The sequence below is a fragment of the Haplochromis burtoni genome, unplaced genomic scaffold (assembly GCF_018398535.1).
Source record: "Haplochromis burtoni strain Fernald_Lab_line unplaced genomic scaffold, NCSU_Asbu1 Contig_135, whole genome shotgun sequence".
Taxonomy (NCBI): Eukaryota; Metazoa; Chordata; class Actinopteri; order Cichliformes; family Cichlidae; genus Haplochromis; species Haplochromis burtoni.
The window spans coordinates 478055-494239 of NW_024582496.1; the positions used below are offsets into that span (position 1 = coordinate 478055).

Consider the following 16185-nt stretch of genomic DNA (forward strand, 5'->3'; position numbering starts at 1 on the left):
GGGGGGGGGGTGACATGGAGAGAAGATGGAGAACTGAGAGTGCGAGTGGGTGCGTTGACATGCAGCAGTTCACAAAGGTATTTAGCTAGAAGCCAGTAGAGCTGGTGAAGGTCAGGTGTGGAAGGATGTGAGCATCAGAGTTCTGGACCAACTAAAGTTTATGTATGAAAAGCATCAAATGCTCTGGGGTCTTTTGTTTTTACCTCTTCAATCTACAAACACTACAAACATCATCACTGCATCTTACACTGTCAGCAACGCCAGTACTCAAAACTGGAACCTTCATATGATGCTACTACTCAGCCACTGTCCTATCATTTACTTCACTTATTTTAAAATGTTATTTTATATATTCATTTATATATGTTTTATTAAAAACCCCAAATAAAACATTAAGGGTAACATGCAAGGAAAATAAATGCATTCATATACCTTGATCAAGAAATATTAGTGCATCTTGTGCAATTTGATTTTGAAATCTCACAGCAAAGAATAAATCTGAACCATTGAAACACGATGAAAGGACAAATAGTTTTATCTCTGGCATTAATAACATAAAATGACCTTTTACAGAAGGGTTTGACTTCAGTAAAGTTTATCAAGGACGTAATGATAAAACAGAATAAAATAGTCTTTATTCTGTCAGTATTTATAGATGACATGCAGTGCTCTATTACTCACTGAAGCCTGTATACATAGATTCTATTCATACAGTTCTAACAAGCTTCAGTATGACCAGCTTTATTCTTCAACACAGCTTGAACTCTGTTAGACAAGCTTTCATATCTTTTCTTTAAGTAGTAGGAATAGTTCATAGAATAGAATAGTTCAGGAATAGTTCTCCGGGCTTCTTGAAGGACAATCAATGCTCTTCTTTTGATGTTGGCTGCCTTTTGTTACAATTTCTGTCAACATGATCCCACACTGCTTCAAGGACTGGGCTCTGGGGAGGCCAATCCGTGATCCCAGTTTTCCACTGTGTGTTTTTCTATTGTATTAGGTTTTCCTGGATTTCATTTCCAGTTTCAGATGCTGTTCATCCACTGTATATAGAGTTTTTTTAGGCCCACCACTTCTTTTATCCTCCACTTGTCTGGTTTTCTTTCTTTTTTTGAGGGCACACAGTAGACCATGCTGAGATACTCTAAGAGTTCAGCAGATAGCTCATGGAAATCATCTTGACACTGTAAAAATATAATCAAAGGCTGTTATATCTGGCATTCTTCTAACTTAAAACTGGGTACAAATTATATGGACTAATCTTGTCTCAAATGAATGAAGACGGATATGTTTATATCAGATTGCTAGTAGCAAAGTTTAACAAAAGATTGGAGATTTAAACTTGTTTCTTTAAGTTTTCTTAGACACAGGACAGATTTATGCCTTGAGTTAGTCGCCTTTTTATGATTGAATGATTCAGTCCAGGTATAACAATTGGACTGAAAATGAATTAAAAAGCAAAAGAAAAACTTAAAAAAAACAAGTGATGGGTGTGTAATAGTATGATGGAACCAATTCCATGGAGCTCCCGGCGTGAAGTTTTTGTGCTGATGTTAATGTCGCAGGAAGTTTTGGACCCCTGCAGGCAGGAGAGCATTGACAGCCTTTATAGACTTTGCACCCCAGCACTCAGTGGCATTGTTCTTAATGTTTACATGATCTGCCACTTCATGGCTGAGTAGCTGCGCTTCCTAAACAATAACACCACTTAGAACTGATGGTAGAATACGACTGGTTGCAATGATGGCGTCCAATTACAGCACCATGCTCAAATTCAGTGAGCTCTTTAGACTGACCCATTCTTTCACAGAAGGTTGTAAAGGCAGCCTGCATGGCTGGGATGCTGGATTTTATATACCTGTTGTAATGAGACTGAAAACACCCAATACCTTTATGCACATAGTCTACAGCTTTGACACACTAACAAATTTTTAATACTCCATAATAATCCATTTTCTTAGACGCTCAATGAATTCACAGGGGTGCTGGAGCCTGTCTCAGCTGTCACAGGGTGCAATGTGGGATACACCCTGGAGAGGTTTGCCATCCATCATGGGGCAAGTCTGAATTCTAAGGAATCCAGATCCAACAGGTCTCAAGCAGCCAGTCCTTAGAACTGCCAAAGTCCTAAAGAATATTTTAAAATTCACTGTCAGTTGTTGAATGGCCTAAGAAAGATTTCTAGAGTTGAAATCAGAGTATGTAGTTTTAATGTTATATTTTTAGGTTACAGTGCCAGTGATGGCATTTTTGTATAAATATTTATAAATGTTACCACCAAACACCATAATCATACTTAACTCTTCAAGGTACTTGGGATTTGTCACAGTTCGATACCAACCCTTCAGTAAATGTTACTGTTGTTGACATTTTTTGTCCTCTCACCTTCGTGCATGGTTGCATTGAAATCCCACACAGCACAAAAGGAAACGCCTTCCTCACGCTCCCCTCAACAATTCAGTGACTCACCTCCCGTTTATGAAGCCTGCATCGACCCTGATAGTACTACAGCTGAGTTTCACATATGAAACTGTCCCCGTTTCCCTTCGGCTCGGCTGATCTGTGCATTTCATATGATTCAGAGCATCACGGATCATTAAGCATTTGCAACACGATCAGCGTTCCCACGTTCAAAATGGAGGAGGGGAGCTGTTTAGCGAGGAGCCGCTGGATCCTGATCAAGCCTCTATGCTAGGGATATGTTTTCGCTACAGACCACACTGCCTGTTACCATGACAACAAACAGAAATTTCTCTTCTCTCACACACACATTTAACCCGAGTGCTTTTCAACACTGCAACCATCCTCCCCTCTCTTCCTCTCTCTCCCCCGGAGTTGCTACCCACTTCTCTGCTCCCAGCATCCCCAGAGTTTGGGGAATACACTTCAATTGATCTCCTGCAGACGAGCGGAGCGAGACCGGTCACGTGACTAATTCAGATGTCAGCGACATCACTGCCTCGTTTCTTCTCGCTTTTCAGGCACGATCATTTTGGGCGCAAACTACGGCGGAGCCTTTGCAACCTGAAGCAGAATGAATTGAGCTAACAAACACGGTGAAGCGGCGAGGCGCTTAGTGTCGACCCGGCTGTGCGACCGGGTCAGGCCCACTCAGGAGATCCGCCTGGCCTCCAGTGAAAAATACAGTCCCAGTCACCTGTTTTGACCTCTTCCACCACATGAGTAGAGAAAACATTTTGTTGTTGTTGTCTCCACATAGAAATAGACTCTCCTCGGGCTTGGAGACAGCAGAGAGGATACTCTAACATGCTGTGAGAGGACAGTCCTACTGAGCACAGATCCCAGAGCAGCACTGGGCCTTTGACCTTTGACTTTCATAAACTTTTACATTTTAAAATGCTGGATAAAGAGAAACCAGACAGTGTCCCCTTTATTTTAGCGCCTTGAGCTGTGAAACACGTTTGGATTGACTTTACACGTAAAGCAGATTAACCACACTGCTCCTGACAACCTGAACTGTGTTTTCCTCTCACTTTGTATGCCGAATGACGTGAAACCTAACAAGCTGCTTAAGCATCTCGACTTCAAAGCAGCTGTTGGGCTGTGAGATAAATCCAATGGAAATCGCTGATGGTTTGATGTGTGTTGGTTGAGTGGGGTTGCACCGCTCGCCTGTCTTCCACCTCTGTTTTTCCTCCCAAACTCCCTGAAAATTGGTTACACCGTAGTTAGTCAGGATGTCTGCATTTGTGGACTTTATATTGATCTATAGGCTCACAGACACATACATCTGTCTAGATCTTTCTGTATCTATTTCTTGTTCTTAGACTATTTGCCTCAAAAAATGTACCTCTGTCACGCACAACTAAATACAGAAACGCTGTAAAATGCAACATTTATCCCTGACAACATTGAACATTGTCATTGAATGCCAAATTTAATAAATTGAGAGTGAAAGGACTATGCCAGGGGAGTAAGTGCAAGGTCAATGCCACTGGATCTAAGTGCAGAAGCTGGTAAATGTTCCCCTGGGGAGGTCACTGGCCTGAGTCACGCTGTATTTGTCTGGCAGAAGGCCGACTGGCATTTTCTGGATGTAAAAGAACAGTTTGTCCATAGCAGCAAGAACAATTGTTGCTGACAACTTTTCCGTCCTCAGCTACGGTGACGGCAGCGGCGTTTGTAAAGGAGCAAGCAGGTACCATTTGGGTGATTGGGTTTCAGGGGCCACAAGCATGAGGCAGGCAGGTGGTATTGGGTTTCTGTGCTGAGGGGAAATTGTGAACGCCAAATTCGCTGGCATGATCATATGAGAGCAACCTTCTGCCATGTGCTGATATATTGTTCCCTGTCAGGTGTCGTCTTACGGCTCTGAGAGATGGGGTCTCCTGGAAGAGAGACGTGTCGAGCGTGAAGCCCAAACAGTGCTGTGCCACCACTCTGACTCTGCAAGTTGTGTTCAGGAGGCTTCCGCTGTGTAACACAAATATACTGATGTGTGTGGTGTATATATATATATATATATATATATATATATATATATATATATATATATATATATATATATATATAAGGACATGCAACGTATTTTAGAATTTACTACAAGCTCCTGTGCACATTGCTTTAAAAATTGCCTTTTTAAATCGGGTAATTCTTTTGGATACACCTTTTATATAAATGTGACTGTGATAGCCTCATCTGGGATCTATCATGCTACATCTAGGACTGAATTCAAAGTCCTGTTTGTTACTCTTTATAAACTTAGTCATACCTTAAAGACCTCACAGCACCACATTATCCAAAAGCTAACTTGTTGTTGCCAAAGTTTTAGAAGGTAGAATGGGAGCCTTTTTCATGTGCATCCAGCTCCCAGTTTTGACTCTGGTGATAGACACCCTCATTGAGTTCAAAATGAGGCTTTAAGCATTGATTTTCCTATCGAGCTTAAAGTTACCACTGAAGCTGGTGACCCTGAACCATCCCTTTATTTATCCTGCTCGGGCAGGTGGAGGTAGGGGTATCTCCCATGATGCACAGAGTATTTCTCCTCCGCTCTCATGGCTTTCACCTCCCGTGCATTTATATGCTGCTATAAATGACTCAAAGTTACGACATACAGTCGTAACTTTGAGTCTTCTCTCCCCCACAGTTTGTGCTTCGTCCTGTTTGTGGGCTCTCTTTGCTCTTCTTTTCTCTCATTTCTTTCCCCCCTCATCCCTCAGCCGGCTGTGGCAGATGGCTGCCCCTCACTGAGCCTCGTTCTGCTGGAGGTTTTCTCCCAGTTCAAGGGAGTTTTTTTTTTCCTTTTCTCCCGACTGCTGCCAAGTACTTGCACAAAGTGGATTGATTGTTTTCTGTCTTTACCTTACACCTTGAGATAACTTCTATTGTGCTATGAGTGCTACGCAAATAAAATGAATGGAACCAACTGTATAACTGTGCAGCAGTGAGCTTCCTTTGCAAGCTCTTTGTTCAAGAAAGAAAAAGTGAGCAAACACAGTGGATAAAACATTCTGCATCACCGCTTCTTCAGGTTCACTCACAGCAAGGAGGCAGCCATCTGAACGAGTTGGTCTGGATGTTTGTTAGTTGCATTGTGTGTGTGTGTGTGTGTGTGTGTGTGTGTGTGTGTGTGCAGGCACCCTCCTGTAGACCTTGTCTCGTTTTTTCGGGAACAGCTGTAAAGGGTGAGCTACTATATATATCCTCGACACTGGTCTAATTTTCCTCTCTTTGAGCTGAACCCACAGTCATACATCCACCTTTCAGGGTTGCTGTCATCCACAACAAATGACAGACTCTCTTAGCTCCTCAAACATTTGTAGGGCATTAAAAAAATTCAAAATAATGTCAAGCATTTGTTAAATTTTCCCCTGATAGGCACTGGAAACGAATAGTTTCCATCCCAGCGCAACCACTGCGAGGAGGCCGAGCACGTACCCGCCCGCAGCACGTCCATCAGCAGCTTGATGGATGAACTGGTGTTTGTCCAAGAGTCTAGTAATTGCACCACAACGGAGCCATTTGAAATATTTAAGCAGCGTTGAACACGAATGGCTCGGGCATCCAGTTTCAAAAGCAACCACCGTAAACGGCCACTGTGGGTGAAAATGTTCTGTCACTGTGATACCCGGCCCCTGCTGACAGAGCTGATTCTGACTGAGCCGCACGAGTGATGTGCGCACACATGTCCCAGCAGTTCAGCCAACAGCAAACAAAACACTGTGAGAAAACAGGCAGGGAGGGAGATGTGCTGATGTTAGCAGATTAGCCAAAGTAGGTGATTGCATGACAATGTGTAGTTAAAAAAACAACAACAAAAGAACCCCCATAATGACAGGATAGTTTAAAGTTTGACGTAAATGGTTTCTGTTTCTAAGTGTTTAATATTCATGTCTTGCAGTGTTGTAATCTCGCTGCTTTTTGCTGCGGTGCTGAAGAAATGCTACCTAACCACAAAAAAATGAGCCCACTTCACTTCAGTCCATCTGGCTCACTTAGAATCACATATGGAGAGACAATGACATCTACAAAGCTCGAAAAAGTACCCACACCATCCCTGTTGCTCACGTACAAAGTCTTAAATGCATGTGTACCGATTACCTGATACGCACAGATCCCATTGCATGCCCACGTGGAGTTTTAAGACAAATTTCATGCTGCCAGCTTCCAGATCCACAAATGTGAGCTGCGTTCACGTGTAAAAGTGGAACACCTGGGCTTTAAAAGCAGGCATTTCGTCATATAATAGATAGAACAGCTCAACACCCCTCTACTAGGAAATACAGATTTAATAATTAAAAGCATTAAACTGTAGCCTGAAGGTTAATATATAGGTTAAATAAACTGTCATTACACCCATTCGTCATTAGGCTTAACATTAACATTAGCCTGCTATTATCAGAGAATGGTAATATTGTTATAATATTGCACTTCTTTTCCCAAAATATACAGAGATTAGTTAGCATGTACTCCCTCCAGAGGATCAACAGTGATACACAATTATGCTGTTCTGTCACCTGTGCGCTGACGCCCAGATGGCCCAGTTTTGTGCAAATCTTAGCACTTCTGGATTATATCGTACGCATTTGCTTTTGAGGCATATTTCTCTCCATAATCACACAGCATAAGAAAACTGTAGCTGTATCGCACATCCACCGCAGTCCTCAAATTCACTCAGCTGCTTGCGAGGACGCAAATGCCTGAGTCAGTTGGAACGGACATTAAATGGTCCTTAACCTGCCAGCTCCCTGGTACAAAGTCCTATAATGTCTGATTGAGCCCATAGAGCGGGTAATTGTCTGGGCATTAGGTGCTGCCTCCTGCATCCAAGCTGAATCAAAAGAAAAAGAAAGAAAAAGTATTACTTGCACTCACAGACCATCTCCTGCTGTGTGAGAAAGGGCAAACACTCACAAGGCCCCAATCTGATTCTCTTCACACTGTCCTGGTTAAAGTACTTTTGAGGAAGATCAAGTCCATCACCATCCATGCCATCAGTTACAGGCTTGTACATCTACTCTATGGGTGCACCAAAATGTATAGGATAGAAGACTGAAATACGCCTTGTTATATCTGTAAGTAATGAAGATTAAAGATTAGACTAGAGTAGCTATTCATACTGAGTATTTATAGAGGCAAGAAAACGCGTCAGCCTGCAAGCAAACACGCAGGATTTCTAAGATTACTCTAGACCCGCCTTCAGATGAGGTTTGTCTATGACAGCAAAATGATGAGCAACATACTTCTGTTTTCTGGATTTTTATTGAATATATTATATTTTTCTTTAATCAACATTGCACATATTCCATTTCAATCACATCTCATATTGCTGTCTACAAAATGTTATGAATGTAGAAAATCCAGAAGTTGGAAGGCTTACCCCCAAAAAAACTAATCAAAAAAAAAATCATAAATAAAACAAAGAAGAAAACAAAACAGGACAATTAAGGTCAGAAAGTGACAAGCTCCAAAGATACAGAGAGAGAGAGTGAAGGAGAAAGAGAGGCGCACCCTCAGGAAAGGAATACAAACATACCTTGGATTAGGATGCATATTTCTCAAAACAAAGCATCATGCAGAATAAAAGCAAGGCTGGCCAAAACTCACATGGATATTTCTCAACACCTGAACTGTAGAAATATTTTACATATTCATGAATAACTACTGCCAGTTTCTCTGCACTGATCAATGATGATTATCCCTCCTTTGTAAACTCAACCCCCTAAACAAAAAACAGAATCGCCATCATTGTCATCATCACACTGCAGCAGCAGAGCAGCAAGCATGTAGAAACACCTCTCGTGGCTGCACGTAGACGGCGTTTCCACTGCGAGTGAGGCGATCGTGAGAATCATCGAGACTAATAGTAGATATGCTGGATTGTGACCGCCGTTACTTGTAGCTGACCAATCTGCACCAGCTTGCATAGACGCCTGATTATCCTGGTTTTGAACCCCGTCTCTGTCCTGTCAAATTCTCTCCTGGAGTAATAATCAGAAACAACTGTCACGTCGGTTTCACAGGTTAAGAGTTTCTGACCTAATTGCAAAGTGCTAAATTAGAAATGTTGTGCATAAAGAATGCCCGTTTTCTTGAAAGTGATACTCACACATGCTCACTGTTTCTTGGCCTGTAAATGTGAAGGTTTGCTTTGGGAGGGAATTGTGCAGTGCCCCACATGCAGTCTGTTCATGACAAAATTATTGGCTACAGTAATTGGTCTGCATACTGTAGGTAAAAGGACACATACTAATTATCTTTCTGTGCTCGGCGCGTCCCGAAAAACAGCACGTTTCATCTTTATGACCGTCTGCGGGCTTTTAAATCATACTTTGGATGCGAGGATTACGGCAGGCCCAGAGAAGCTAACGCTCCGTAATTAACCAAAACATGCAAATAGACGAAACACAATTAAACGAAGCAATCATCTTCACCACATTCAGTGCGCACGTGCAACTGGACAGAACGTGCTGGGAATATAGACAACGGCCGAATAAAGAAGCGGGCGCTTTGCATCAGAGTGCGTTTTCTGCATTTGCAGCACATTTACTGCCGGACCTGTCGATGACGGCAATTTTCTCATTTTTGGTTTTGTCTAAATGTTGCAAACGTGTTGCGGAATTGGTGGAAACGTTTAGTTTGTTTGCTTGTGTTTTGTCTAATTTCACGCGTTCGAATGCGTTTTACTGAGACATGACACACAGAGCATTTATCACAATTACACAATGTTCCAAAAAAAATTGTCTTGTTTTCCATTAGGGCTGCAACTATTTAGTCATTCGTCCTGCCATTTCATTACCGCCAATTTGTTAACTGGTGCAATTTCCCACAGAATCCAGAAGAACTTCTCAGTCAGACATTTTGGGATATGATAAAAGCATCATGGCCTGAATTTGGATAAGCTAGAACCTGTTTTCCATCAACAACCGAAGAGATAAGTCCACACTTAATAAAAAAAAGTCATATGTCTCGTACTTTGATGAAAGATGGTTGAGCCCTGTAATCTCTGTCTAGAGAAACCCAGCAAGGATATCACTGGTTTGTGGTAGAGTTACATGTATGACCAGTTATAGTTGCTTCTGTATTAACTACTAAAAGTGCTTCCAATTAATATGTAATACTCGTGGTCATGTGGTCATCCTCGCTGTAAACCCAGTAATCTGACCTTTGTGCTTACATTAGCTGTATTTCCAACAGACACAAACAAATTATGCAAAGCTTTTTTTGTTTTATTTGTCTCATATCTCAGACCGGTTTCTAAATATATGGATGCGGACAGGTAAACACTGCGTTCATTGAATTTGCAGCACGAAAACACTTCACAGCAAAAGCAAACTGCGTCACCGCTCAACAGTTCTGCAGCGCTCCTCACAGGGCACCTTGTTTATAAGGAGATTAAGACATAAAACGAGTTTCTGCCGTTATCTAATGCTGTGGATATTACAATAAACACTCGGGCTTTTATCCTCATAATAATGCAGCGCTTTTATTTATGTACAGTATGTGTCGGCGGGACGTAATATCCAAACCGAGCCGCATGGAAGCATCTGCAGTGCTTTCCGGGTGCAATGTGAAGATATCAGGCTCAGTCGGTTTGTCCTTTCAAGATATCTGGAGACAAAAAGAGGGTTTTAAATTTGAATCAAATTCAGTGTATGAAGAGTAAATTCAGTCTTAAAGGCAAAACTGACATTTTTGTTTCACTGAGCAGGGTCTTGGTTTTCGGGTTGGTTTTTAATAACTGTGATGCTCTGTGAAATGCTCTGTCATTGTGGAGCCCAAATGTACGAAGAAACTGAAACCTGGACTAAATTCAAAGGCTGGCTGAACATGAGGATGTAATTTCGACGGTTTTGGATCAACGCTGAAAAACCATAAGAAACTTTTTTCTCAGCTAAATCTGAACCGTCTTGTTTGTCTTGGCTTTAGAAACCAATCGGTGATTTCTTTCAGTGAGTAAATCCTTTGTTATTGACTAAAGGAGGCATTCATCTTAAAACTTAATCTTGTTCGGTTGCACAGAGACGGAAGAGTCTCGCAGGTGTTTAGGCCTCAGAAATACGTGAGCTTCGACAGAAAAGCACTTTCTCACAATGTGGCCGCTTACGTAAGAGGTCTTATTAATCTAAAACTCAGTCCCAACAATTGTTTTCTTTTGTTTGAGTCTAGTTCTTTTCTTTGATGTGTTGAGTTCAAAACTGATCTGAGCAACTCTGGTCAGCAGTTGTGTGAGCTACTCTCTCTGGCATTCAGAAATGTTTTACATGTAGCCCTGGTGAGTTTTCTAGCTCCGAGGCGATTGTAATTAAAATGTTCTCCTCTCACCTCATCCTGTGTGTTATCTAATGTCCCCACACAAACTGTTGGTAACCTCCCCAGCAGCTTTGTAAAATCTGCTCATTTGCCGCGCTGAATCACAACAAATTATCACTGCAGTTATTACCTCAGGTCACTTTAGCATCCTTAGGAATGCCTAGCAGTGCAAAGTTTAAAGAAGTGATGCAGCTGTTTGCTCACGACAGGACCTGGATGATGAGGCTGGATAATCTGAGGACCTTTCTGTTTAGTGTAAACGTCCATGATTTTCTGCGTCAAAGGCTGAAATTCCGCCTTGGTAATCTTCTGTCTTTGTATGTGACATTTTTCTTGGTTTTCTTCTGAGTATTTAGTTTAGAGCATATATAACTCAGTGCTGTGCATCAGTGCAGCTCGACACAATTGTCAAGTCTAACCAAATAAATTATTTTAATTCATAGATTGAGGAAATGGGTTACAGAGTGCCCAGATTTCCTCCAGCCTCCTTTGGTGCTTATTTGCTCTGCTTGATTGAATGCGGTGGCCTGCGGGATCAATTGGCAGGCTGATCATGTTCTTTTTCTGTCTACTAACCTGTGGGAATATTACTCTTTGGCTTTTGTGGTAACACCAAGCTGTTGCTAATTAATTTGTCCCTCATAAATATATCAGTGTCATACAGCTTCCGGTCATCACTGGCAGTTGGTGCGATAGTATCTAGGATAGCTGCGTCTCAGATATCTGAACACCCCGTGAGCTAATGTTCAGCTTCAAATGCTTGTGCTGGCCTCTCCTGACGCTCCCTGGGCCTCTCCGGGTTTGGAACATCTTGTGCTTCAGGCACATAATCTGACAAAATCAGTGTAATGAAATTACTCCTGAAAATATATTTTTGGACATCAGTCACAATTTTGATTTAATCTACCTGTGAAAGAAATAGCTCAACATTTTTGGGTAATAAGTTTTTCGTCCTTCTAGCTGGGGAAAGACAGACTGTCTGTACAGTTGATAAGTACCTAGGAGCCGGTTTTAGCTTAAACTCTGCGTATAATGAATTGTTGTTTTAATTATCAAAGAAAAATGTGATAGCTCCAAAGCTTTGTGCCTGTGTGCTAAATAGCCAAATCATTTGTTATATTGTTTCATAAACATTTTAATTTCATTCATTTAATTTCCCTTAATAATTTCTATATTTGTCAACATTTTTTTTTCAGTTTTACGTTAACGTGATTTTTAAAGAAACATGCAAATTGTAGCTAAAAGAAACAATGCGCCGACTGTAAAATCTGGGCTAACAGCAGACAACAACTTTAGCTGATAGATGATAGGAGGTGCTGATATGATTTTTGTCATTTAGTCCTCTGCTGTGCAAAAGTCAAGAAGAATATTGTTTTAAAGAATTTCTGCCCTTCATGACACTACTGCTGAACATTTATCCAGCAAAAAATAACCAATTTACATCACAGAAAATCATGTTTCTGTCAATATGAGTCGACAATAACAATCGGCACACACTAACATTGGACGTATATGTGATGCAGCATGCAAAAAGCCGGTCAAAGATACGGACCATGAATCCCAGCAACGACGCAATCAAGAACAACTGGACTTCACGAATATTTCAAATATTTATTGTAGCGTCACTGCTTGCAAATGCTTCTTAAAGCTATGCCCCCAAAATACAGTTTAACAGTTTGTGATGCATAAACTGCAAATAAACACCTCATCCAGCCAACGTTTTAGCCATGACGCGAAACCCCCTGCTCAGCGCAGACACAACGCCCAAGGGTGTGACTTTCACATCGTTAGCCTACAGTGATCAATGGTTTCGCATGATGCTAGCACAGATTTTATCAGAAGTTAACAAATGTGCTACAAGTGACTATTAATTTTCATTCTTACTATATTGCAATAACTCCAACGCACAGTCTGACAACTTCAAATCACAATCTCATCATAAAAGGTAGATAAATGAAACCAGTTTGCTGTCACATGCTGCATCACATATGTGTGTGTGTGCATCCTTAGCTACAATTGGATGTGTGATTGCTCCTTTTGGATCACCTTTTTCCCCTCCTTTCTTTCACACATTTGTTGTTATGCAACTTTTTAAAGTGACAGTCCCTAACCTCTGCTACTGTGCACTGGTGTTCTTGGTTAAACTGCTGGTATCCCTCCTCACAATGATAAAGTAAACTGACGAAAAAACCCCCACATCTTTTCTATAAAGAGTACCCCAAATAAACCACTGACATCTGTTTTTAAAATATTGTGGCTATAGGGTGATTTAAAAAAAATAAAAGAAGAAGAAAAGAATTTGACACCAAGGAAATTTTTTAACATTCAGTAAACATCTTTCGTAAGGGTCACTATATTGAGGTAATTACAGATATGAATTTTCAGAAAAAGAGCACACATGAGAACTTGGAAGATAAGATGAAGGACACAAGCTTTCATGTGCCATTAAAGCAAATAGTGTATGTAAAGGGTGCTTTTTAAAGGAAAACAATGTCTTCATTAAAATATATTTATATATGTATGTACGTGATATGATTTACTACTACTGGCATGTCAGTGGACATTTCTAATCCTTGTATTCACAGGCAACTTTGCAGATCTAAGAGCGGTAACAAATGCCAGCGCCCCTCTCACAAAGCTGCACAAATGACATCAGTAACCTCATGTCTCAATATGCCAAATAAATAGGTACCGGTAAGTGGATTTTCAATGGGAGTTTTGTTAAAAAGACAAAAGAAGAAAAAGGAACAAATGAAATAAAGAAGTACACTGAAGAATGTTGGAGCAGCATTCGCAACAATATGAAGAAAGTGAAACGGACAAACTGAACACAGAGGATTATGGTGGATGGTCATAACAGTCAAAGAAAGTGAAAAGTCTCAAATTACTCTATCTGCGAAACACATCTTAGGACACACAAGTAGAAACGTCTGGTATTTACATTTTTTTTCCTATTCAGTGTGCATCTATGTCACAACATTTTCCAGAAGTCCACAACATACAGTAAATTCAGGGTTTCACCTTTGGTTAATGTAATTATCAAGGCTAGGTTTAAAAAAATATAGAACACACGTCCATGTTACTTTTGCATACAGGTAAATTCAAAGTGAAAACATATCAACAAAGCAGCTGGTCAGCTCTAAATTTGCATCGGAGAAAAGAAACGTAAGGTATTTCGTCTTTACGTCAATGATTCTCGAGCAGTGAGAGCCCGGCGAGTTTCGTCTGCTGTGATAGAAAGTGAGTGTGGCTGATATTTATGATGGGTGTTTATGTGCCTGACATCTTTGCTTTAGTGTAAGTGGATCTTAATGTAAGAGGATAATCTTCTGATGTATTTCAGTGTGTTGCATTGAGCCAGTCAATATATGTCTCGTATTTCTCTCCCAACCCTATACACTTTCCGGACGAGGATTTCCATGTGTTATGACACAATGTGTCGTAGATCGTTATTTAATTTTTTTTTTGCCAACAGATAAGCGAGCAACTCAGGCCAGCCTTGTGTGGTTGACAATATGAAACGAGATTTCTTTTTTTAAAAAAAAAAGTCATACTGCTGGCCGCACAGAAGCAGAGCAAACTCACCATTTAGTAACCTATGACACCTACGAAGCCGACCCAACTAAAACATGTCGACGTTACGACCAAACATTATCTCTATCATATTAAAATATTCACATCTGTTCCTTACAAGACACTTTTTTCACATGTAAATAAAACATCTGTATTTTTGAACAAGTCTTCTTAGTTATCTTCACTTCATACATCTTTACATGTGTAGTAATTAAGGCAATCATTTTGGGCCGCGACTCACTCACACGCTAACTCCAGTCTCAGCCTTCGAGGGTTTGTTTACTGATACCATACAGCAGCTCTCTCCTCCAATTGTCCAAACGCCAAGTGTCATCCGGTTGTTGCTTTTCAGTGTCCGCTTGTGCTCAAGATGACCGGTCACAACGTTTTGCTTGTTCTCTGTGATTTCCAGAGATGCGGGCGGGGTGCAGGGATACTCCCTCTCCCTGTAACTGGCAGCGCTGCAACAAAGAGAGAAACAGGAAATCTATAATCATGCTTGACGAAACGGCACCCTCAAGATGGAGCAATTTGCCCAAACACCAAGCTGATATTGTGCATATTTTCCTTTCCCACCCAAAAGTTGGGCAAGATGCACTCACTACAGATAAACATCAGGGTCATTAAGCAGCAGCTCCTTCTGAAGCACTTTGGCAGGGGATACGTCTGAGCTTTGTATAAGACCACATGGGGGTTTAGTTACATAAATAAACCATTTGTTATACACCCCTTAACATGCTTACGTTCATTTATCCTTCAGTAGATTAAGCACTTAAAACAGTTTACTCTGTCTGCCAGTATCATATTCATCCAATGACAGGGGGTTCTGATTTATTGAACTGATACAGTTTATTTACACTGAGTGAAATAACCAGTGGTTTTGTTTTTTGTTTTTTTAATGCTGCACCGTCCCATCAAACCGGGGAAGCCCTAATGTCACAGCACTAGACACACCCATTGTTGTTTGGGTGTACAACTTTTGATAACATCATCCTGCTGGAGAAGGAGACGCACAGATAAGTCCCATCCACACAAGCGCATGACTCGCCTCTGACTTTCAGTTACATACTGTAAGCGTTACCTCGTCAATTCCGGCTGCTAGCAAAACAGGCAGGGCTCGCTCAAACAGGGCAAAGGTTATGTACGCTGAGAAGATGAAAAATCAAGCCTTTCATCAGCAAAACTGTGGCCAATCATAACACTTGTGCATGTCTGCGTGTATGTCCAAATGTCAAGGTTTAGGCTAATAGCTAAAGCATTTTAAAAGTATGCAACTTGTGAAAGCTGTAGATAGTGTTATTGCTCCTGGGTGCCTCCTGGGTGAGGTATGGAAATGTCTCGCCGGGAGGAGGCCCCGGGGAAGATCCAGGACACGCCAGAGAGATTATATCTCTCGGCTGGCCTGAGAACGCCTTGCTGGGGTAAGGAGAGAGAGGTTTGGGCTTCTCTGCTTAGGCTGATGCCCCCGCGACCCGACCCCTGATGGATGGATGGATATTCTTAGTTGTCTCAACAAAAAGGTCTGTCTTCATCCAACAGATAAAACTGATTTCCTTTTATTATATTACTCTCTCTTCTCTTCTTGTCTGTGTACACACACACTGACCGAGTGGCCCCAACTGACCGAGTGCTCAGTGAATACCTCAGGCAGCAGAAACCCAAGAAAGTGGAGGGAGACGAGGAACCATCATGGAAGGACAGACCCCTGCACGGGATGTACCACCGGCAGATAAAGGAGGTGGCTGATATCCAGAAATCCTACCAGTTGCTGGACAAAGCTGGACTGAAAGACAGCACAGAGGCACTAATCATGGCAGCACAAGAACAAGCTCTGAG

The 16185-nt window shown here is 41.4% G+C and overlaps 1 protein-coding gene across 2 annotated transcripts in view; it reads right to left on the reverse strand.

Annotated features, from left to right (window-relative positions):
* The window catches only part of kcna4 (potassium voltage-gated channel, shaker-related subfamily, member 4), a 65306-nt gene that overhangs the window by 3062 nt on the left and 46059 nt on the right, over positions 1-16185 (reverse strand). The window contains exon 3 of one of the 2 annotated variants that reach the window (XM_005930774.3): positions 14317-14810. The exons of the other annotated variant lie outside the window; for it this stretch is intronic. The gene's annotated coding sequence lies outside the window, so the exon portion shown is untranslated. Of the gene's footprint in view, positions 1-14316; positions 14811-16185 lie in introns of those variants that run through there. 2 annotated transcript variants of the gene reach the window in all.